Source organism: Chenopodium album, chromosome 15, assembly GCF_948465745.1.
Source record: "Chenopodium album chromosome 15, dcCheAlbu1.1, whole genome shotgun sequence".
Taxonomy (NCBI): Eukaryota; Viridiplantae; Streptophyta; class Magnoliopsida; order Caryophyllales; family Amaranthaceae; genus Chenopodium; species Chenopodium album.
In genome coordinates, this window is record NC_137848.1 from 30,549,019 (window position 1) to 30,572,806 (window position 23,788).

The 23,788-nt window shown below is 37.9% G+C and overlaps 1 pseudogene; it reads left to right on the plus strand.

Annotated features, from left to right (window-relative positions):
* The first annotated feature begins 905 nt into the window (after positions 1-905).
* On the plus strand, positions 906-1,003 carry LOC145583652 (small nucleolar RNA R71; annotated as a pseudogene).
* The last annotated feature ends 22,785 nt before the right edge of the window (positions 1,004-23,788 follow it).

The following is a 23,788-nucleotide window of genomic DNA, read 5'->3' on the forward strand; positions in this document are numbered from 1 at the left end:
TGATTTCTTCCAAGGTAGTTCTAGAAGATGTAGGTTGAGCATAGGAATTTTCACCATTACCTTGAGTTCTTGGAGCATATCCGGGTGGGGGTCCCCTTTGATTGTTGTTTTGAAAATTTCCCCGGTTTTAGTTGCTCCAATTACCCAGGTTTTGATTTTGGCCATTGTTTTGGTAGTGGTTACCATAGCCTTGACCTTTGGCTTTAGTTTCCATACCCTTAACCTTGGCTTTGATTATTATAGCCTTGATTATTATGGTTCCCTCAAAAATTTTGATTTCCTTAGTTTCTATAACCACTATTGTTATAATTATCAAAGTTCCCTTGTTGGTGAGCATTTCTATTCCCAAAGTTCCTTAGTCCATCAAATCTTTGTCCATTGTTGTTATTTGAAACAAAATTCACTTGCTCACAATCATTATTATCAACATCATCACAATTTTCAAATGCATGTGGACAATTAGAAGCATCATGGTCATATGACCCACATACATCACAAAACACACATCAATTTGGCATATTATTCGAAGTAGAAGGAGGAGTAGAGTTAGAAGATGTACCTCTCCCCTTATTGTGGGAAGGGAAGAATTAGTGCTTATGAAGAAGCACTTTCAAGCTTTGCCTTAATTAAGGTCATATCCTTTCCCAAGTATGAGATTTGCGAGGACAAATTGTTGATGGCATTGAGATGGTTGATTGAATAAATCGTTGAACCGCTTTTGCTTGTCGACTCTCTCTTTCTCACCTTATTGCCAATCCATGTGATACCTTACCACATCTTCAATTAAGCCCAGCACTTCATCCTATGTTTTGTTCATGATAGGGCCTCCAACACCGGCATTTAAGTAAGACTTTCCTTGGGGGCTTAAACCATTATAGAAGATTTAGATGATTTGATAGGTGGCAATCCCATAGTGTGGGCACTCTCTTTAGTACTCCTTATTCCTTTCCCATGCCTCATAAAAACTTTCATTTGGCTTTTGCTTGAAGCTTTGAATGAGAGCTCTTGCTTCGGCCGTCTTCTTTTGTGGATAGAATCGTGATAGAAACTCCTTTGTCACTTCATCCCTTGTTCTCAAAGAATTTAGCTTTACCTCTTTGTCCAACCACTCTAGAGCACGTCCAATAAGAGAGAAAGGGAAAAGTTTAAGTCGAATGAACTCTTGAGAAACCCCATTCACCTTAATGGTATTGCAATACTTCTCAAATTCCTTAAGATGGTTAAGGGGACTCTCATGCTTGGCTCCACTATATTGACGCCTCTGTATCAAAGTAATCATAGCTGGTCTTATCTCAAAGTCATTTGCCGGTGTCATAGGAGGAGCAATTTCGCTTTCAAACCTATAAGCTCCCGGAGTTCCCAACTCCTTCAATGCTACACTCGGATTAACATTCGTGCTTTCTCGTTCTTCTTTTTCTTCTTGATGGATTTCCTCTCTTGGGGGACTTGAGCTTCAGTAACGATTGGCAACCCTTATCCTTGATATGGTCCTCTCAATTTCCAAATCAAATGGCACTAAATTTCGATCTCGTGCCCTACGCATACAAATATCAAAGCAAAATATCAGTAGCACGGCTATAAATGTAGCTAAAATAAAGAAAATCTTTTTGTATTTTTCAAATTAAATGGAATAGACTCAATCAACAATAGAAAATCACCATGCCTTCCCCGACAACGTCACCATTTTTTACGCGGGTGAAACCTAGTTCGTTGGTTACTAAGATTCCCCGATAAAACAAAATTTATAAAACCAAACCCAACCCTAGGTATAGCGGTAAGTCCGGGTCGAACCCAAGGGAATACGGCATTTGCTAAGGTCTTAAGCTAAGCTATTCCGAAGTCATAAAACACTGGGTTGGTCTAAGATATACTATCGAATCAACTCAATCAAAACTTATCAAATAGAATTCAAATATCAAAACACTAGGGAATCTAGGATCCATATGCACTCGTGATAAATTTGCTAATTTGTCGAGAATTTGATCAATCAAGCAATGCGAGGGAAAACGATATTTGCAATCAAAATCACTTAAAGAGTTATTTCCTAGGGTCAAGCTAGATGTCTCTACAAATGACTTCAAAGGAAAATCGCAAAATAAGATCAATCTATAATAATAGCTTCCAAATCAATTTTTTGTGTCATTGAAAACTACTATGCAATCTAGCTTAAAAATCAAGGTTAGCTACTGCTCTTTAAATCAAACACATGCACAAATTTCCTCAATCAAATTAATCACATCATCATATCAAATCAATCAAAAACCCCAAATTGGCTATAGATTATCACTTATACATGCTTTACAACTTCCTTAGAAAAGAAACTACTCACTAGACATTGTAAATTTAAAAAGCATAACAAAAGTAATCATCAATTCCATCATCAACATTGTAATCCAAATATCAACAATCAAATCAAGCAAAACTAATGAAATTTAACAATATATCAAGATCAAACATAAAATTGCATTGAAAAGGAAAGAATTCTTACAAAACATTGATCAATATAAAAGAGGAATGAAGATCAAAATGTAGCAATCATCAACACTAAGTTTCTCTCTCTAAAATCTAAGAACAAAAATCTCAAAAATATTGAGCTTATCTCTATCTAAAATTCTAATCAAAATCTATTCTAATTCAAAACTAGCTTAATTCCCTCTTTAGAAATGAAGAAATTCTATATATAGTAAAACTAACTAAGGAGAAGTTAGTTGGACGTCCAAAAAGAATCTTAAACGATACAGCCTCTTATCCTAAAGTACGGCCGCAACAAAATGGGTACGGAACAGGGGGAAAGGGCCTACGCGGCCGCTCCCACTACCTGTGCGGCCACGCCGCTGCCTTGCGCGGCCGCGCCTAGTTGTAGGGGAGAGGTCTTCCGTGCACTCGTTGATGCTCCCGTGCGCTCCTCTTGATACATGTTGGGGGAGGCAGTCACTAGAGGCCTTCACAGTGGGTTCAACACTGACTTTGATGTCCACATGGCTTGATAGCGCGGCCTTGAAGACTTATCTTATGCACTACTTCACTTTTGAGCTTCAAGAGGAGGACCCGGATTGCATCCTAAGCTTTATATACCCCGAGTGAACGCCAATGAGCTTCTCGAACATCACCATTCTCCTAAAATCAATGAAAAGCAAACAAGTAAAGGAGAAAAGGCATAATAAACTAAAAAATGCAAGAAAATAATAAAACAACTAAGGAAAATGCAAAATAGAGAAATTACAAGTCAAACTAAAGAAAAAGAAATAAAAGAGATGTTAAAGGAATGAAAAATCATCCTAAAATAAGCTTAATGAATGCCATAAATTACACTCATCATTCATAAAGGTATTAGATGCCATAAATGACTCACTATATGCTCCAATTTTAGGAACTAAGTGAAAAGAAACTTCACAAGTGGATGTGTATTTACAAGCGGATGAAGAAGACAATTGTTGAGTAATTAGGTTTTGATGATTACAAACTAATGATGATTATCTATCTAACATTTTTTTCTAGTTGTGCATAGAAAGAACAAGTCATGCTTGGAACAGGGTACAAGGAACCTGAGTAACGTCAGGTATATATCAGGAACTTAAGCAATATAGGATAAGCAATAAGGGAACAAGAACAATTATTAGTGTCATGGTTGATAAGTATGATGATGGCTAAGGAACCATGAAGGTAACTATGTAAATAGGTGTTTGCATATGTTAGCTTCACGAGGTAAGTATCCTATGCATATATAGGTCATGTATGTGTAGGAGTATTTTAATTTAGTTTAGTTTTCTTTATTGTTTTTATAAATGAAAAAAATAACCTTCTGTTTTACTTTGTTATCCTCAAAATTTTGCTCAGTTTGTCATCATAAAAAAGGGGCAACTTTTTGACCCTTATGAGGTTTTGATGATGATAGTTATGATTGAGCAAACTTCCATCTAATAAGGATTTTCTAGTGTTGTGATGTTTGCAGGTTCAGTGTGCGTTGGGAGCTGAAGTAGGAACTGAGACAAAGGAACTTTAGAAGATCCATGAGGACAAGTAAATACAGAAGAAGAGTTCCAGTAATGGAACTTCCCGAAGTTTCCTAACAGGGACTTCAAAACGGGTGTAACGACCTGGTTCCGGTGTAATGCTGGGGCAAATCCTGAGATCCAGAATACATCAAGACTACATAATTCCAGAACAAGAATCTCAGAGAAGCAACATGAAGACGGAGAAATAGAAGTATATTGCTCTAGGATTCATGTAAGTATGTTGGACATAAAAGTCGGTCTGGAACAAGTTTATATAGAGCCAAGGTGAACTCCAGACAGTCAATGAAATTAGAGTTACTAACTTGTCAGAAACTCAAAGACTGTCAGAAGTTCCGAACCTAATAGGAACTTAAGTATGCACGTCTTTAAAAGTCGGTTTTAATGATATATATTTATCTAATACGTGCATATCTTTTAGGGATTTTGTTTTACTGAATAAAGATATTTATTTTCTAATAAATCCCTTTTGGAAAAAGATAAGTTAGTTTAAAAAGTATTTTTAAACAAAAAGATAAGTTTTGAATAAAATCTGATTTTATATTAATTATATCTTTTTATTATTGACAGATTTTATTCTTAACAAAAAGATATATTTTTGGAAGACTTGTTTTAGAAAATATCTTTTAAACTTATCTTTTCATAAACTTATCTTTTTCAAGGTGAAATGAATAATTTGAGTGTACTATAAATATGCTCATATGTATTCATTCAAAGTTGAGGCTGATGAAGTGGAGTGGTCGTGCTTAATGGTTTTATCCTTCACCACGAAGCTAAGTCAGTCCTCCTGGTCAAAGTTCCTATCAGGTTTTGGTTACAGTTCGTCCAGTGAGTTCCAGACAGATCTCGAGTGTCCAACATATTAGTTTTATCTCTTTATTCATATATATGTATTTAGAGTTATTCAATGAGATCTTGTAATGGGAAAAAGGGTTTGAGTGTTTTGGGTTTTGGGGTGAGATTGTGAATTCTCTTAAATTCACGTTTGAGTGTAAGAGTTTGAATTCTCTAAAATTCGAGTGGTAGTGAGTCACTTCGAGTGTGTCTTAGGGTGCACAGTGGGAAAAAGGAACCTGAGTGTGTCTTAGGTCGAAAAAGGAACCTGAGTGTGTCTTGGGTCGAAAAAGGTGCCTGAGTGTGTCTTAGGTCTGATAGGATAGGTTCTTATCAATTAGCGAGTGTCCGTGGAGGAACTTGCGAAGCAAAGGTCTGTGTAATTTGTTTACTATAGTGGAATTTGTTTATAATTCCCTATAGGGCCGAGGTTTTACTTCCAGCTAGGCACTGGATGGTTTCCTCGTAAAATTGCTGTGTGCTTTAAGTTCCTTTTGCGTTTTGTTTTTAATTTCCTCTTAAGTTCCGCGATTGGAACCTACTACTATTCACCCCCCCTCTTGTAGTAGTTCATCTAAACTAACAACAATCTATCCATTAAACTTGTAATTGCATAGTTTTATCTTAAAATAGAACATATTTCAGGTTTGTTGTTGAACATATTTTGATCTTTTAGCATCAGACGTCGGGTTGTAAGATCACAAGACTATAACTGTGATTGTTTTAAGTCATGTTTATATGTTTTATGGCATGACACATTTATCCAAATGTGCTTTATTTAGACAAAAAAGTTTATAATGTTAATGATACTACCAAAGAAAGCTAAGACCGTTCAATGACACAAACTTGTTGCATTGTCGTCTTGGCCACATTAACATCAAACGCATCAAGAAACTTCTACAAGAAGGTGTTCTTGACTCTTCGATTTACAATCGTTTGAAAATTGCGAAGGATGTCTATTAGGCAAGATGAAAAGCACCCATTCTCCAAGTTGGGAGAAAGGGCAAGTGACTTATTGGGCCTAATACACACTGATGTAGGTGGACCAATGAGCACAACCACAAGGAACGGCCATGGATATTTCTACCTTATGTTACACAAATCTAAATCGTTTGAGAAATTCAAGGAATTTCAGAGTGAAGTTGAAAATCAACTTGGCAAGAAAATCAAAGCTCTTCGATCAGATCGAGGTGCTGGTGAATACTAGAGCCAAGATTTCGATGACCATCTGAAAAAACATGGTATACTTTCAAAATTGACACCTTCAGGAACTTAACAATGGAACGGAGTATCCGAAAGAAGAAATCGAACCTTGCTAGATATGGTACGATTAACAATGGGTCTTAGCGATCTTCCTATCTCTTTCTGGGGACACGCACTTCTAACCGCGACACTAACACTGAACCGTGCTCCATCAAAAGCTGTAGACTAGATTCCATACGAATTATGGATGAAGAAACTGATAGGAATGGTTTCCTGAGAACAAGTGTATTATTCCAACAAAGGGTTCGGAATCATTAGAAAGCTCATTATTCAGTGAGGTCAAGTGATCAGAATGCCTAGTTGGAGGCCGCTTCATATTAGTAATATTAATCCATAAATAATATTATAGCTTAATCTTGATTGAACCCTTCGGGTCACACCCAAGCAACTAACGATCCGATACGACGAAATAATACGGAAGGAATTACTAAGTCACTCAAGTATTATGAATTAAGACGTCGAAAATCTAGTTAGGAGCGTCGAGACCGAGCGTTGCAAGTCGAGTCGAATTAATAAAAGAAGAGACGGTAAAATCTATAATTAATCAACAATTTACCCCTATCATCGGAATGCCCAAAGAAAACCGAGTGCTAGGGGTAATGGTGCTAGCATGCGCACCGCACTAATATATATTATCTTACAGGATTTATAAAATAGCAACTAGTGGAGCCCGATTAGGATAAAAAATACGGACTGCGGTCCATCGTGTATTTTTGTAAATCTAAATACGGTATGTGAACCGTTGAGTATTTTTGTACCTAATACTAGTATTTTTGTAGATACTAGTATTTGCAATATTTTGGTTATGTTTTGAAGACGGAGTTTTTTGGAAGACGAAGCCATGAAGTTGCAATTCAAGACCCTTGAAGACTCAAGGGGTCATGCTAGTTGGCAAATGCATCATTTACTTATGCGTTCGATATACATTTATGCTTTTATATATGAATGATATGCTAGATGCATGTTTAGGATTTTGAATGTTGTGATGATTAATTAAGGTCACTTAAATCAACCAACATAGAAACCCTAGGTGCCTAAAATATTGAGTAAAACTTGTCATTCCAAAACAACACTTACCGACCTAATGAGAGTAGTGATGGGCTACGCCAAAGCGAGGCATCACTATTACTCCTAGGACACGTAAGGCACTCCTGGTATGCATGTTGATTTTGGTTATACTCAACGATATGATGATGGAATCCTATCATGTCGTGGTCATGGCAAAGGGGATAAATTGTTGAGAGAGCATTAGATGCAACGATTTATCTAACCAAGAGTGGCTTGGAGCCATTAGCAAAGAGTTGCTTACCTCAGAGTATTAGCAAAGACAAGCCAAAGCATGCTTAACCACTCATTGGTTCTTTGGATCTTGGAATCGACTTATTCTCACCAAATGGGGACAAATTTTAATGTGTGGACAAGACGTTTAAATAAGTTTGATATAAATGCATGAATTCAATCTTATTTAAGTATTATTAATGGTTTTTCATTTCAAATTCTTTCAATTGTAAAACCATGTCTGCGAATAACTCAAACAACCAATCCTCGTTGCGCTTAATTCTCGACAAGGAGAAATTGGGTGGGCCAAATTTTCTTAATTGGAAAAGAAACATCCGTATAGTTCTCATGCACGAGCAAAAGGAATACGTCCTTGATGAGGAAATGCCCGAGACTCCCAATGAGGAAGTGACTCAAGCTGCCCTAAACCGATGGCAAACGGCCAATCGGAATGTAAAATGCATCATGTTGGCCACTATGTCTCCTGACCTTCGGAAGACTTCTTTGAGAAGGAGATAGATTTTGAGATCATTTCTGAGCTTCAGAACATGTCCTTAGAGTAGGCCCGAACTAAAAGGTTTGAAACCCACAGGCAGATCCTTGAGAGTAAGCTCAAGAAAAGAGAGTCGATCAGCCCACATGTACTCAAAATGATAGGATTATTTGAGAACATGGAAAGGCTTGACACGGGTATTCAACCGAGATGGCCATTGACGTCATTCTCCATTCGGTTCACAAAGGCTATGATCAGTTTAAGATGAACTATAATATGCACTGCATGGAGAAAACCCTCACCGAGCTTCATGGTATGTTGAAGCAAGCCGAGCAAATGCTCAAGGATGAGGGGAAGCATGATATGCTCATGGTAAAAAAGGGCAAGTCGTTCAAACGCACGGGCAAGAAGAAGAAAGGCTTTAAGGGGAAGGGTAAGAAGACTTTTCCGCCTAAGCCAAAAGCTACCAAAGATAACAAGAAAAAGGAGGTAGCATCTTCTAAATCTGATTCTGAATGCTTTTAGTGCAAGAAGAAGGGACATTGGAAGAGAGATTGCCTCAAATTCAAGGAAGATAAGGAGAACGGAGCCGTTGCTTCAGGATTAGGTATTTTTGTTATAAACTTAAACTTCACTAGCTCAACATCATGGGTATTAGATACCGGATGTGGCTCACACCTTTTTTCCAATTATCAGGGACTAAGGAACACTAGAAGGCTAGTGAAGGGAGAGGTTAAACTCCGGGTCGGCAATGGAGCTAAAATTGCGGTCGTATCCGTAGGAACTCTCAGTTCGTCTTTGCCCTCCGGGCTAGTTTTGGAACTTGAAAACTGTTATTATGTTCCTAATATTACCAAAAACATTATTTCAATTTCGGCGTTGGACACCAAAGGTTTTGAATTTCGAGTAAAGGATAATGAATGTTCGTTTTTATCTCGATAATGTTTTATGTGGTGTTGCACATTCTGAAAATGGTCTCTATGTGCTTTCATTAGACAAACAAGTTTATAATGTTAATAACACCGCTAAGAAAGCTAAGACCATAGAGTCAAATCAGACGTACTTGTGGCATTATCATCTTGGCCACATTAAGAAACTTCTATAGGAAGGTGTTCTTGACTCATTCGATTTACAATCGTTTAAAAATTGCGAAGGATGTTTATTAGGCAAGATGATAAAGCAGCCATTCTCCAAGTAGGTAGAAAGGGCAAGTGACTAGTTGGGCCTAATACAAACCGATGTATGTGGACCAATGAGCACAACCACAAGAAACGGCCATCAATATTTTATCACCTTCACAGACGATGACGCGGGTGAAACCTAGGTCGTTGAATACTAAGATTCCCCGATTAAAATCAAATATATAAAACCAAACCCAACCCTAGGTATAGGGGTAAGTCCAGGCCAAACCCAAGGGAATATCGTATTTGCTTAGGTCCCAAGCTAAGCTATTCCGAAGCCTAGGTGATGGTTGGTCTAGCAAACTAAATAACGCAATTAAATGAATACAAGAACGATACAAAAGGATGCCATGGAAGTAGGATTCACATGCACTCATGACAGTCACACTAATAGGGCAAGAAATAGACCAAGCATACAATGTGAGGGAAGTAATAAAAGCAATCAAAATCACTTAAAGAGCTATTTCTTAGGGTCAAGTTAGATGTCTCTACAAATGATTTCAAAGGAAAATCGCAAAACAAGATCAATAAAAAATAATAGCTTCCAAATCAATTTTTCGTATCAATGAAAACTATTATGCAATCTAGCTTGATAGTTAAGGATGATCACTCCTCAAGATATCAAACACATGCATAAATTTCACCAACCAATTTAATCACAATGATGATCAATCAAAATCCCCCAATTAGCCATGAATTATTACTCATACGTGCTTCACCATATCCCTAACAAGTAATCTACTCACTACACATTGCAAATTTGAATAACAAAACTAAACTAATCACAATTTTCATCATCAACATTGTATTCAGAATATACTCAAACTTATCAAAAATCAAATCAAACCAACAACAAGTAATTCAATCAAATTCAAGAATCAAACATAAAATTGTATTAAAGAGTAAAGAATTCTTATAAAAATTTGATCTAAATCAAAGAGGAAGAAGATTGAAAGTAGCATTCATCAAATTAACCAAGTTTCTCTCTCTAGAATCTAAGTACTAAAGTTTCCCCAATTTGAGCTTCTCTCTCTAAAAATTCTAATCAAAATCTAATTCTAAGCTAATTCAAAACACATTCTCTCTCTAAAAATAAAGAAATTCTATATATAGTAAAACTAACAATGGAGAAGTTAGTTAGACGTCCAAAAAGAACCCCAAATGGCGCAGCCTTTCCTCTCAATGCGCGGCCGCAACAAAATGGGTACGGAACAGGGGAAGAGGAGGTGCGCGACCGCACCTCACAACTGTGCGGTCACGCACAGGGCCTGCTTGCCCGCGCGGTATTCGTGCACGCCCGCGCCTAGGAGCAGGGCACCTCCCTCTCGTGCGGTCGTTAATGCTCCCGTGCGCTCCACTTGATACATGTTGGGGGAGACAGTCACTAAAGGCCTTCACAGTGGGTTCAACACCAATTTTGATGTCCACACAGCATGAGAGCGCGGCCTTGAAGACTTGGCTTTTGCACTCCTTCACTTTCGAGCTTCAAGAGGAGGAACCGACTTGCACCTTTAGCTTTGCGATTCCCGAGAGAAGGTCATTTGGATCCTTAGACGTCACCAGTTCCCTAAACCAAGAAATGCAAGAAATTGGGAAAACAACTAAAGAAAACACAAAGTAGTGAAAAATCAAATAAAACTAAAGAAAAGGATATAAAAGAGACATAATAACAATGAAAATTCATCTTAAAAGAGGCCAAATGAGTCCCATAAATGACACTCATCAATATGGATATGTCTACCTTATGTCGCACAAATATGAATCATTTGAGAAGTTCAAAGAATTTCAGAGTGAAGTTGAAAATCAACTTGGCAAGAAAATCAAACCCCTTCGATCGGATTGAGGTGGTGAATACTTGAACCAAGAATTCGATGACCATCTGAAAGAAAAGGTTATACTTTCAGAATTGAACCCTCCAAGAACTCCACAATGGAACAGAGTATCCGAAAGGAGAAATCGAACCTTGCTAGACAAGGTATGATCAACAATGGATCTTAGTGATCTCTTATCTCTTTCTAGGGACACGCACTTCTAACCGCGGCACTAACACTGAACCGTGCTCCATCAAAAGCCGTGGAAAAGCCTCCATACGAATTATGGATGAAAAAACCTCCAAGGTTGTCTTTTCTCAAGACATGGGGATGCGAAGCATATGTCAAGAAGTTAATTTTTGACAAACTTCACCCTAAATCTGACAAGGTTTTCTTTGTGGGCTACCCAAAAGAAACCGAAGGGTATTACTTCTACAACAAATCCGAGAACAAAGTGTTTGTTGTTCGCAATGGTGTCGTTTTTGAGAAGGAACATCATTCCAAAATGACAAGTACGAGGAAAATTTAACTCGATGAAGTTCGAGAGGACAAGCAAAAAAATCAAATTGACAGTCAAAGTCCTCAAACAACATCTGTTGACGTTGGTCAAAATGTGCAAAGTTAAATCGACAATGCAAATACTTAGTCCAATACACTACGTAGGACGCAAAGGCCAAGGTCTCAACCTAATAGGTATCTTAGTGTCGTATTAATCGAGAATCAGGACATCTTAGTAGTGGATGGAGACGAACCAGCAACCTACAAGCAAGCAACGGCGAGCTCCGACTCTGCTAAATGGCAAGAGGCCATGAGATCTGAAATAGATTCCATGTTTGAAAATCAAGTATGGGACTTGGTTGACTTACCCGAAGGTTACACACCTATCGGTTTTAAGTGGATTTTCAAATTGAAAACCGACAAAGATGGAAATGTATTCATTTACAAAGCTGGACTGCTAGCAAAAGGTTACAGGCAAATTCATTATATTAATTATGATGAAACCATTTCTCCTGTCGCAATGCTTAAATCCGTTTGGATCATCCTAGCGATTGCTGCATATTATAATTATGAAATATGGCAGATGGACGTCCAAATCGCCTTCCTCAATGGAATTTTGGAAGAAACTATGTATATGACATAGCCTGAAGGTTTTGTCGACCAAAACAATGCTGGCAAAGTGTGCAAGCTTAAAAAGTCCATTTATGGGCTAAAGCAAGCTAGTAAAAGTTCGAACCTGCGATGGATTCGATGAAGGTATCAGTAAGTTTGGCTTTATCAAGAATTCAGATCAGTTTGGTGTTTACAAAAAGGTCAGTGAGAGTGACATCCCCTTCCTAGTCTTATATGTCGATGACATATTTCTTATTGGAAATAGTATTTCGATGCTAGTGTCTGTAAAGGCCTAGCTTGGAAAATGTTTTTCAATGAAAGACTTGGGAGATGCTCAGTACATATTGGGGATCAATATCTATAGGGATAGATCTAAGAGGATGATTAGATTGAGCAAGAGTACTTACATTGATAAGGCACTGGCTCAAATCAACATGTAGGAGGCCAAGAGAGGTCACCTACCCATGCCACATGGCATAACCCAAGGCAAGAAGTAGTGTCCAAAGACACCTACTGAGCGGAAAAGGATGAATCAGATTCCATATGCTTCGCTTATTGGATCGATCATGTATACCATGATATGTATTAGGCCAGATGTATCGTATGCCTTGAGTGCTACGAGCCGATACTAATCAGACCCAAGGAGACGTATTGGACTGTGGCCAAGAATATGGTGTCTTAGATGAATTAGTCGTTGAAGGTTATACCGACGCAAGCTTCCAAGCAGATAGAGATGATTTCAAATCACAGTCTAGATACGTGTTCTGTCTAAATGGAGGAGCGTTTAGTTGGAAGAGTACCAAGTAGAGCACAACTGTAGATTCTACAACTGAAGTCGAATACTTGGCAGCTGCTGAAGCGGCTAAGGAGGCAGTTTGGATTCGTAAGTTCGTTGGTGAACTTGATATTGTACCCTCCATCAAGGGTCCAATAGCTTTCTATTGTGATAATAATGGAGCTATTGCTCAGGCCAGAGAGCTAAGGGAACATTAGAAGGTCAAACATGTCAAGCAGCGATTTCACATTATAAGGGAATGGAAGTCAGAGGGTGAAATTAGAATTTATAAAGTTAGAATGGACAACAATGTAGCCGATCTAATCACTAAACCTCTTCCTCAAGTGTAGCACAACAAGCACGTTGAGGCAATAAGAATCAGGCACGTTGGAGATTAGCTTTGATTTGCCTGTTTAGTGTTTTAATTAATTTTGAACATTTTAATGTAAGACACTATGATGAACCATTCAAGTTTTGGAGTAATTTAATTTCATGCAATTTTATCACTCCGTATCTATTTAATTATGGTTTAGGATTAAATATTGAGTCCATTTGATTATGAGAATATTCAAAATAGGGTATCAAGACCAGTGTTGGATAAAGAAACACCTATTAAGTGAACATTGTATATTATAATTGAAACTTATCCCTAATCAAGGTCATTTTAATGATGGACGATAAATGACCACTTGAGATTAGTGTGTAGTTTTATTTATAGGACCGTTTCTTGTGCTACAAGGAAATGATTTTCGTAAATCATTTGCACAGGTATTGGTTCAGAACCATACTCGATCAACTTATGAGAATACTTTAAAAGATTTAAAAATCATCGTAAGTATACTTCTCATTATGGCTATCGGAACCTCTTTCCTCGACCATGAGTATTGTGAGTTCTCTTGTTTGAGTACTAGTCCATTTTGATGTTAGTCAAACGTCTACTGTCCATGGGGATTATAAAGATAAAAATCGGGCGGCTAGGTCCTCTTAGTAAGAGAAGTTGGCAATATAAGACTGGGAATGTCTCCCTACTAACAGTAGGGAACATGTCTTTGTTGTTTACAAGGCCTCTCGAAGAGCGAAACTGTAAAATGCATGGCCGTGTAAGAAATCATCTGCTTATTGACCGTCGAACTCAGATTTCGAGAAACATTTGTGGACGTAATGGGGATGACGAATAATCTTACCTTATAGTTCATGAAGAGACATTAAGTGACATAGGAAATAGGCTATACACAAATACCGTACTTGTCCAGAAGGACAAGTGGGAGATTGATAGGAATGGTGTCTTTCGAACAAGTGTATTATTCCGATAGGGGGTTCGAAATTATGAGAAAGCTAATTATTCAATGAGGTCAAGTGATCGGAATGCCTAGTTGGAGGCCGCTTCTAATCAGTAATATTAATCCATAATTAATAGTAAAATTTGTCAAAAAATAAGAAAAACTTTGCTCGGTCTTCCCAAAATAAGCAAACCTTTTGATTAACCTAGAGTAAGTTGACCTTTGTTAGGTATTTTCTTTAAATAAGTCAGATGATCTACAACCTACCAAATAGGTCACTTTTTTCCTAATTCTAATTAATTTTTTCTTATTTTATATTTGATGATTAATTAAATGGTATTAAAAAAAATAATAAATAAAAGAAAAAAAAAACCCTACTGCATACTGGCGCTCCAACCCCATCCCCGCCAGCTACCGCACAAATTAAACCACATCCCCTGGGGGTATCTAAAAAATTAAGGGTTTTTTTTATATCTTGAAAAAGTGTATTTTTTTTGAAAATTTTTTTTTACAACATTTTAAAATCAATTAAAATAATACATTTTAATTAAATTTTGTAAAAATTGGCCAATCATACAATGACATGAGGCATAAGCAACCCAAACAACCGGTTACACTTAATTGAAACCGGTCATGACTTATTTTGAGAAAATACCCCATAAAGGTCAACTTACTCTGGGTTAATAAAAAATTTGCTTATTTTGGAAAGATCGAGCAAAGGTTTGCTTATTATTGACAAATTTTCCTAATTAATAATACACCTTTATCTTGACTGAACCCTTCGGGTCACACCCAAGCAACTAACAATCCAATACGACGAATTAATCTGGAAGGAAATAATGAGTCGCTCGAGTATTATGAATTTAGATGTCGGAAATCGAGCTAAGAACGTTGAGACCGAGCGTCGCAAGTCAAGTCAAATTAATAAAAGACAAGAAGGTAAAATCTATAATTAATCATCAATTTACCCCTACATCGGAATGCCCCAAGCAAATCGAGTGCTAGGGGCAATGGTGCTAGCATGCGCACCGCACTAAGGCTAGAGTGTTGGGTGCGCATGGCTAGCAAGCTGTTGGCACAATGCTAGCAATGCTAACAATACCAGCCATGTGCAAGCAGAAGCAGTAGCCCGTATTGCGTGCGTGGCTTGCTACACGCATTTGCAGGCTAGTGCGAGGCCAACACGCTACTGCTCACGCGCCAAGCAAGCATGGCTAGTAGCAGGCCTCGGCCAGCAGCCCGCGTATGCTCGTGGCTTGCTGGGCCCAGCCTATGACCAGCCTGCACGTACGAAACGCGCACAACAGGCCTAGCCAAGGCATGCCTTGGTGCACAAGGCTGGTGCCACGTAGCGTGCGGTGGTTGGTCCTTTTGGCTTTAATGTGGCGGTTAACGGGAAGCTTAGGGAGGAAGGAAATGGTCCCCTCCCATTATGGTCCTCACCTACCCTCTCCCTCTATGTTGCCACTTGTTGATTAATTATTTATTTGAGATTTCTTTTCATTTTTGATTTGAAAATAAAATGAGAAAATTTATTTTACCAACTCTACCACATTGATGCGAGAATGGAATTCTCATATGACATTCTCTATAAATACCCACCTTGGGAATTGGAGAAAATCACTTGAGTAGGAACTCTAAAAGGAATCTCCACTTGAGAGAAAACCTTTAAGTTCACATAATACTCGAGTAGTTGTTTTGGTCCGACTCGGCTAAACTCCTAGTAATAGACCGATCGGGGTCGGGTGGCGGGTGGATACGATAGGAGGTATTTGCACTTTCAAGACTCGGCTTTTCAAGTAAGAACTCCATGGTGTGAGAGAAGCATGCGTCAAGGGTAAGATGGTTTTTTCTCTCTATCTTGTTATTTATGTCTTTTAGTTATATTAATTGTGAACGGGTCTTTATTCCGCGGAAAGTCGGACTTTCTGAAACCCAACAAAAACCTCCTAGGTTGTCTTTTCTAAAGATCTGGGGATGCGAAGCATATGTCAAAAGATTAATTTCTGACAAACTTCACCCCAAATCTGATAAGGACTTCTTTGTGGGCTACCCAAAAGAAACCAAGGGATAATACTTCTATAAAAAATTCAAGAACAAAGTGTTTGTTGCTCGTGATGGTGTCTTTTTGGAGAAGGAGCACCTTTCTAAAATGAAAAGTAGTAGGAGGAAAATCGAACTCGATGAAGTTCGAGAGGACGAGCAACAAAGTCAAATAAACAGTCAAAGTGATCAAACAACATCTGTTGACATTGGTCAAAATGTGCAAAGTCAAACCGACAATGCAAATGCTCGGTCCATTACCCTACGTAGGTCGCGGAGGCCAAAGTCTCAACCTGATAGATATCTTGGTGTCGTATTAACCGAGAATCAAGACATCTTAGTAGTGGATGGAGACAAACCGGTAACCTACAATCAAGGATGGCGAGCTCCGACTCTGCTAAATGGCAAGAAGCCATGAGATTTGAAATAGATTCCATGTTTGAAAATCAAGTATGGGACTTCATGGACTTAACCGATGATTACACACCTATCGGTTGTAAGTGGATTTTTAAATTGAAAACCGTCAAAGATGGAAATGTATTCATTTACAAAGCTAAACTAGTAGCAAAAGGTTACAGGTAAATTCACAATGTTAATAATGATGAAACCATTTCTCCTGCCGCAATGCTAAGTCCGTTCTGATCGTCCTAGCAATTGCTGCATATTACAATTATGAAATATGGAAGATGGACGTCAAAACCGCTTTCCTAAATGGAATTATGGAAGAAACTATGTACATGACACAGCCCGAAGGTTTTGTCGACCAAAACAATGTAGGGAAGGTATGCAGGCTTAAAAAGTCCATCTATGGGTTAAAGCAAGCTAGCAGAAGTTTGAATCTGCAATTCGATGAAGCCATCAGTAAGTTTGGTTTTATCAAGAGTCTAGATGAGTCTTTTGTTTACAAGAAGGTCAATGGGGGAGACATCACCTTCCTAGTCTTATATGTCGATGACATATTGCTCATTGGAAATATTATTCCAATGCCAGAGTCTGTAAAGGCCATACTTGGAAAATGTTATTCAATAAAAGACATGGGAGAGGCACAGTACATATTGGGCATTAGGATCTACAGGGATAGATCTAAGAGGATGATTGTATTGAGCCAAAGTACTTACATTGATAAAGAAATGGCATGATTCAACATGGAGGAGGCTAAGAGAGGTGACCTACCCATGTCACATGGCTTAACCCTAACCAAGAAGCAGTGTCCAAAGACACCTGATGAGCGAGAAAGGATGAATCAGATTCTATATGCTTTGCTTATTGGATCGATTATGTACGCCATGATATGTACTAGGCCAGATGTATTGTATGCCTTGAGTGCTACGAGCTGATACAAATCAAACCCAGGAGAGGCGTATTGGGCTGCGACCAAGAATATCCTAAAGTACCTGAAAAGGATAAAGGATAAAATCCTAGTATATGGTGGCTTAGATGAATTATTTGTTGAAGGTTACACCGACGCAAGCTTCCAAGCAAACAGAGACGATTTCAAATCGTAGTCAGGATACGTATTCTGTCTAAATTGAGGAGCATTTAGTTGTAAGTGTGCTATGCAAAGCACAACTGCAGATTCTACAAATGAAGCCGAATACTTAGCAGCTGCTGAGGTGGCTAAGGAGGCAGTTTGGATTCGTAAGTTCGTTGGTGAACTTGATGTTGTACCTCTATCAAGGGTCCAATAGCCCTCTATTGTGACAACAATGGAGCTATTGCTCAGGCCAGAGAGCTAAGGGAACATCAGATTGTCAAACATGTTAAGCGGCGATTTCACATGATAAGGGAATGGAAGTCAGAGGGTGAAATCAGAATTAGTAAAGTTAGATTGGGCGACAATGTAGCTGATCCACTTACTAAACCTTGCCTCAAGTGAAGCACAATAAGCACATTGGGACAATGGGAATCAGGAACGTTGGTGACTAGCTTTGATTTTCTTGTTAGGTGTTTTCATTAGTTTTGAACATTTTAATGTAAAACACTATGATGAACCATTTAAATCTTTGGAGTAATTTAATTTCATGCAATTTTATCATTCCATTCTGCTTAATTATGGTTTAGGATTAAATATTGAGTCCATTCGATTATGAGAATATTCAAAATAGGGTATCAAGACCAGTCTTGGATAAAGAAACACCTATTATATGAACATTGAATATTATAATCGAAAATTATCCCTAATCGAAGTCATTTAATTGATGAATGATTAATGATGACTTGGGATTACTGTGTAGTTTGATTTATAGCACCATTTCTTGTGCTACAAGGACATGATTGTCATAAATAATTTGCTCAGTTATTAGTTTAAAACCATACCGGATCGACCTATTATAATACTTTAAGAGACTTAAAAATCGTCATAAGTACACCTCTCATTATGGCTATCAGAACCACTTTCCTTGACCATGAGTATTGTGAGTTCTCTTGTTTGAGTACTAATCCGTTTTGATGTTCATCAAACTTCTGCCGTACATGGGGATTATAACGACAAAACTCGCGCAGCTAGGTTCTCTTAGTAAGAGAATCTGACAGTACAAGACTGGGAATGTCCCCCTATTAACCATAGGAAACATGTCTTTATTGTTTACAAGACCTCTCGAAGAGCGAGACTGTGAAAATGCATGGAAGTGCTAAGATGGATTTCTAGAAATCATCTGTTTATTGACAGTCGAACTCGAATTTTGACAAATCTTTCTAGATGTAAAAAGGATGACGAATAATGTTATAATATTGTTCATGAAGAGACATTAGGTGACATAGGAAATAGGCTATACACAAAAGCGCACTTGTCCGAAAGGACAAGGTGAGAGATTGATAGGAATGATGTCCTATGAACAAGTGTATTATTCCGATAGAGGGTTCGGAATTTTAAGAAAGCTAATTATTCACTGAGGTCAAGTGATCGGAATGCCTAGTTGGAGGCCGCTTCCGATAAGTAATATTAATGTATAATTAATATTGCAGCTTAATCTTGACGAATCCCTTCGATTCACACCCAAGAAACTAATGATCCGTCACGACGAATTAATCTGAAAGAAATTTATGAGTCGCTCGAGTATTATGAATATAGACGTCGGAAATCTAGCTAGGAGCGTCGAGACTGAGCGTCGCAAGTCAAATCGAATTAATAAAAGACGAGATGGTAAAAATCAATTAATCATTAAAGTACAAAAATAATCCTAGCATCGGAATGCCCCGAGCAAATCGAGTGCTAGGGGAAATAGGGCTAGCACAAAAGCTAGCATGCGCACCGCACCAAGCCAAGGGAGCTGGCAGCACTAGGCTAGTGCGGGGTGCATAACGTGCTAGTATGAGCGCTAGCATCGCTTGCTAGCTGCTACTAGCACGGGGCGCTGAACTATAGCGCACCACGCCCAGCAACAAGCAGCAAGCATTGTTACTAGGCTGACACCCTGTAGGGAATATTTCAAGCATCCCACACTTGAGCCCTAATGTGATCATACACTTAAGCATGGTGGCATCCAAAGGGAAGGAAGCTAGAGTAAAGAGTCGCCAAAAAGTTTTAGGAACTTGTAAACTGTTCACAGGGTGAAGGTTACACCCCTTAACGACCCATGAGATCATTAACTCCAATAGGTCTGGAACCGTGACTGGAAGTTCGGGGATGAAGGTACAAATCCAACCTAAAAGTGATTGAACCTGCCTTAAATAGGCCTCTGCTTTATTCTTCTCGTATTCATGTGCACTTTCTGACTAACATGCAACTAATAAATTAACCCTAAACCTGTTTATCTATGTTGGTTGAATTTAATGCACAAACAAAACTATTATTGGCGATCACTTGAATTATAATCATATTAGCCTAAACAAGATTATTAATTATCTTATTAAGCGTGATTTCAAGTACAAATTCCCTTTAAACCTACAAGAGAGGGCGTGATCAAGCATTAACAATAACAATATATATCAAGCAACATAATAACAATCATCATCATAATAATAATATTCTCAATCTCAAAGCATAATAATATTAGCAAGATCCTAGGCATGATACTAACAAGATTAATAACAAACCCTAGCATGTCACTAAATATTAAAGATTAGATCTTTAGCCCTAACATGACACTAACTTGATATTAGGAAAGAAATAGGAAGCATCATAATAATATCAGAAATATTAGTTAATCCTAAACATGATACTAGGAATCAACAACATAATCTAAGCATGACCTCTATATCAAAAGATCAATAAAACAATTAAAGTACTTACTTTAATGCCTCGTACCTCTTTCTAATAACAAAGTACACGCGTTAGTAACTTAAAGGAAAATAATAAATCAAACAATTAAATTAAATAATTGAAATAGAGATTTGGGACCAAACCCTCAAAAATTATCAACCTTTCACGTCTAGGGTGAAGGAAACCTCGAACTTGGCTAGGTGTGTCTAAAACTAATGTATGTGCAATTTTGAGAGAGGGAAGGTTTAGAAAAAGAATAGAGAGAGAATAAGCTTCTAGCTTTTAGAGAGAGAGAGATGATGGTTGTGAATGATGGTTGTGGATGTTGAATGATTGTTGATGATGAAAACGGAGGAGATACGACCCCTATTTATAGAAAAAATAGCACGGGATCAAAGAAAATCATATTCGGAATAAAATACCTCATGTCGCCAACGACAGGAGTCAGCGCCAGACGACAAGCTCGTCGCCATGCAACGAAGGTCAGCGCTAGGCGACAAAAGTCAGCTCCAGGCGACGACTCTGTCGTCTCTCGCTGGTTTAAAAGTATAACGCGCTTTTACACGCGTAATTACCTTTAAAACCGATTACTAGTAATTATGCGTCCAATCAGATTTAACATATTTTATTCAAAATAAAACATCTTTTAAAAAAATATACTTATCAATCCTAATCTTATTAGAATTAAAGAGAACCTTCTAGATATTCCTAGAAGATCAAAATCAATCTTAATTACTTTAGGAATAATAATTAATAGGCCCTCCTTTAGATCATTGGGCCACATTTAAAATCATTGGGCCTAATTTAATTTAATCCATAACTTCCTCATAATTCATCGGAATTGGGCTTATAATATATCATTGGAAAGCTCTTTTCAAGCCCAATCCAACTGCACTATTATTGGAACCTTATCATGGACCAAACCAAATTAGTCTGGATATTTTTATATAAATAGAGTAAGAAAAGAAATATTTTTGAAAACAGAAAGAGAAATATTTTAATAAAAACATCCTCATCACTAGACTTTCCACACTTTCACTTCGTTCGATAATCAAATGACGTGAAAGGTATTCATCACTGGGTTTGGTTTTTGGGAAACACATTTGGGTGTCTACACTCCCGAAGGTGCTGGCAGCAGCGCCCAGCATCCCGCATCAATGCGAGGTTTGTTGGCTCTTGCTGCAAGCCCGCGCGACCAGCTAGCAGGCCTAGCCAATGGGCTAGGCAGGCAGCTGGGCAGCCTTGGCCTCCAAGGCTGGCAGCAGCAGCTGCCGCGCCTTGAGTGGCTCCGGTTTGGGGTTGGTTGAGGCGGGTTGGGGATCCTTGGGGGGCAAGGCTTTGGTCCCCCTCCCCCTTTGTGGTCCTCACCTACCCTTTCCCTCCTTCATTCCACATGTTGATTAATTATTGTTTTGCTATTTTTCTTTTGTTTTTTGAATTAAAAATAAAATGAAAAATGATTTTTACCAACTCTCCCACATTGATGGGAGAGTGGAATTTTTTGTGGGAATTCTCTCTAAATACCTATGTATTGGGATTTGAGAATTCCACTTGAGATTAACTTAATAAGGCATCTCCAAAGAGAGAATTCCACTTTAAGTTTATTAAAACTCAAGTTAGTTGTGCTTAATAAGGCATCTCCAATTAAGTGCTCGTCGAACGAGCGAAGCGCGCATCAAAGGTAATATTGTCTTTTCTCTTTAGTTGTTAATTATGTCTTTTAGTTATATTAATTGTGAGCGGGTCTTGGGGTCGGGTTTTGTTCCTCAAAAAGTCAGACTTTCCGAAACCCAACAGCAGTATCGGAGCCTTGCTCATTTATTTTTGTAACTAATGTTTTTGAGGTGTTTAAAATGGATTTCATTTCTGGTTGTTGTTGCTAATTAGATTAGTAGCTCGAATTTATTAATTTTAACCTCGTTTTATTTAGAATTTCAACTCCTGAACCTAGATTTTCATCTAAGACTAGTGAATTTTTAGTGGAATCGATGTTCTAGAAACATTCTGATGCTTATAGGGTTGCGAAAAGCCAAATTCTGCCTAGAAATGCCTATTTCAAGGAATTTTTGTTTTGACGAAAAATTTTAAATCTCTTAAACCTTGAATCTTAATGGCATATTAATAGTGATTATGTTTTTGGTTCTTTCCTTTATGCTTCTACAATTTTAGACCACTTTTGAGCATGATTACTTTGTAGTAATTGGTGCTTAATGGTTGGCTCAAATTTTCACATAATTGCAAATAAATTGCTTTAAGTGTGAAAAGTTTGTGTTTTGAAGCTCTTAAGTACTAAAGATCTAACCTTTAATTATTTTAGTTAGTTGGAAATTTGTGTTACTAAATTCCATGTTTATTTATTTGACTTTCTTGATTTAATCATTTATTAAGTTGATTGGAATCATAAAGTTTCAAACTTGTGATTGAATTATAATTAATCTTCATATTGGAAGATTTAATTTTTCAAAGATTCACAAGTTAAAGTTGGAAATTTTCATTGAATATTTATGTTCATTATTCCAACTCCCCTTTAATTTTGTCAAATCTCATGATTAATTATGTTGGTTAAATTAATAATGAGAGTAGCCCTTATATATTTTTGTTGCACCAAGTTATACCAAAATTATTAAAGATTGTTTCTTGGATTTAATTTTGGTTATGCACTTGAAATTGAATTTAATTGATTTAGACTTATTTTATTTTTCAGTTTTGCTCAAATATTAATTCTAAAATTAATTTAGAATTAATGATAAATGTCCCACGAAAAATCGAGAACTAATCCCAAGGCACTTGCACACAAACCGAGGCACAAGAGCACGAGCATCTCTCGGCTAGCCGGACTGCACAACAGCCCGCATGTGGCTGCCAAGGATGGATGTTGTGCGCATCGGTGCGTGCAAATGCCACGATGGTGCGCGCATAGCAGCAGCTTGGTGTGTGTTGTGCATGCGATCGTGTGCGAGCAAGCTGCTATGCGCAACCGTAGCTTGGTGCGAAGGGCTGGCAGCCAAGTGCGTCTTGCCTCGCACCTTGCAACCCGTAGCAAACGCTGCTAGGTAGCCCACGGGAGCACCTAGCAGTGTTGGGTTGGTGTGGTGCGGGCGCACGCACTACATCGCATTGCCCGAGCTGGTAGGAAGTCGTAGCTAGCAATGGGGCGCGCCTAGCTAGTCTAGGTGCGCGTGCCACTTGCGTGCGGTCCACTTTGTAATTTTTATGTTTTTCCATCTTAATTATTTTATTTATGTTTATTTAATTTAAGTAATTTTTTGGAGGCTAGGCCTCGATTTTGAGCGGCACTTGCAAATTTTTAATTTGGCAAAATATTGGGTTTACTGGCTTAATTAATCGGAGTAATTAAGTTGGATGCGAAATTTAGTGGGAGCTTCATTATTTATTTGAGCTATTTTAATTACGCTTAATCACATAATCGGTTAAACAACTTTAACTACTTTTAATTAGGCGCGTTAATCGGATTAACCACCTAAGTTAGTTACTAGCTTACGCGT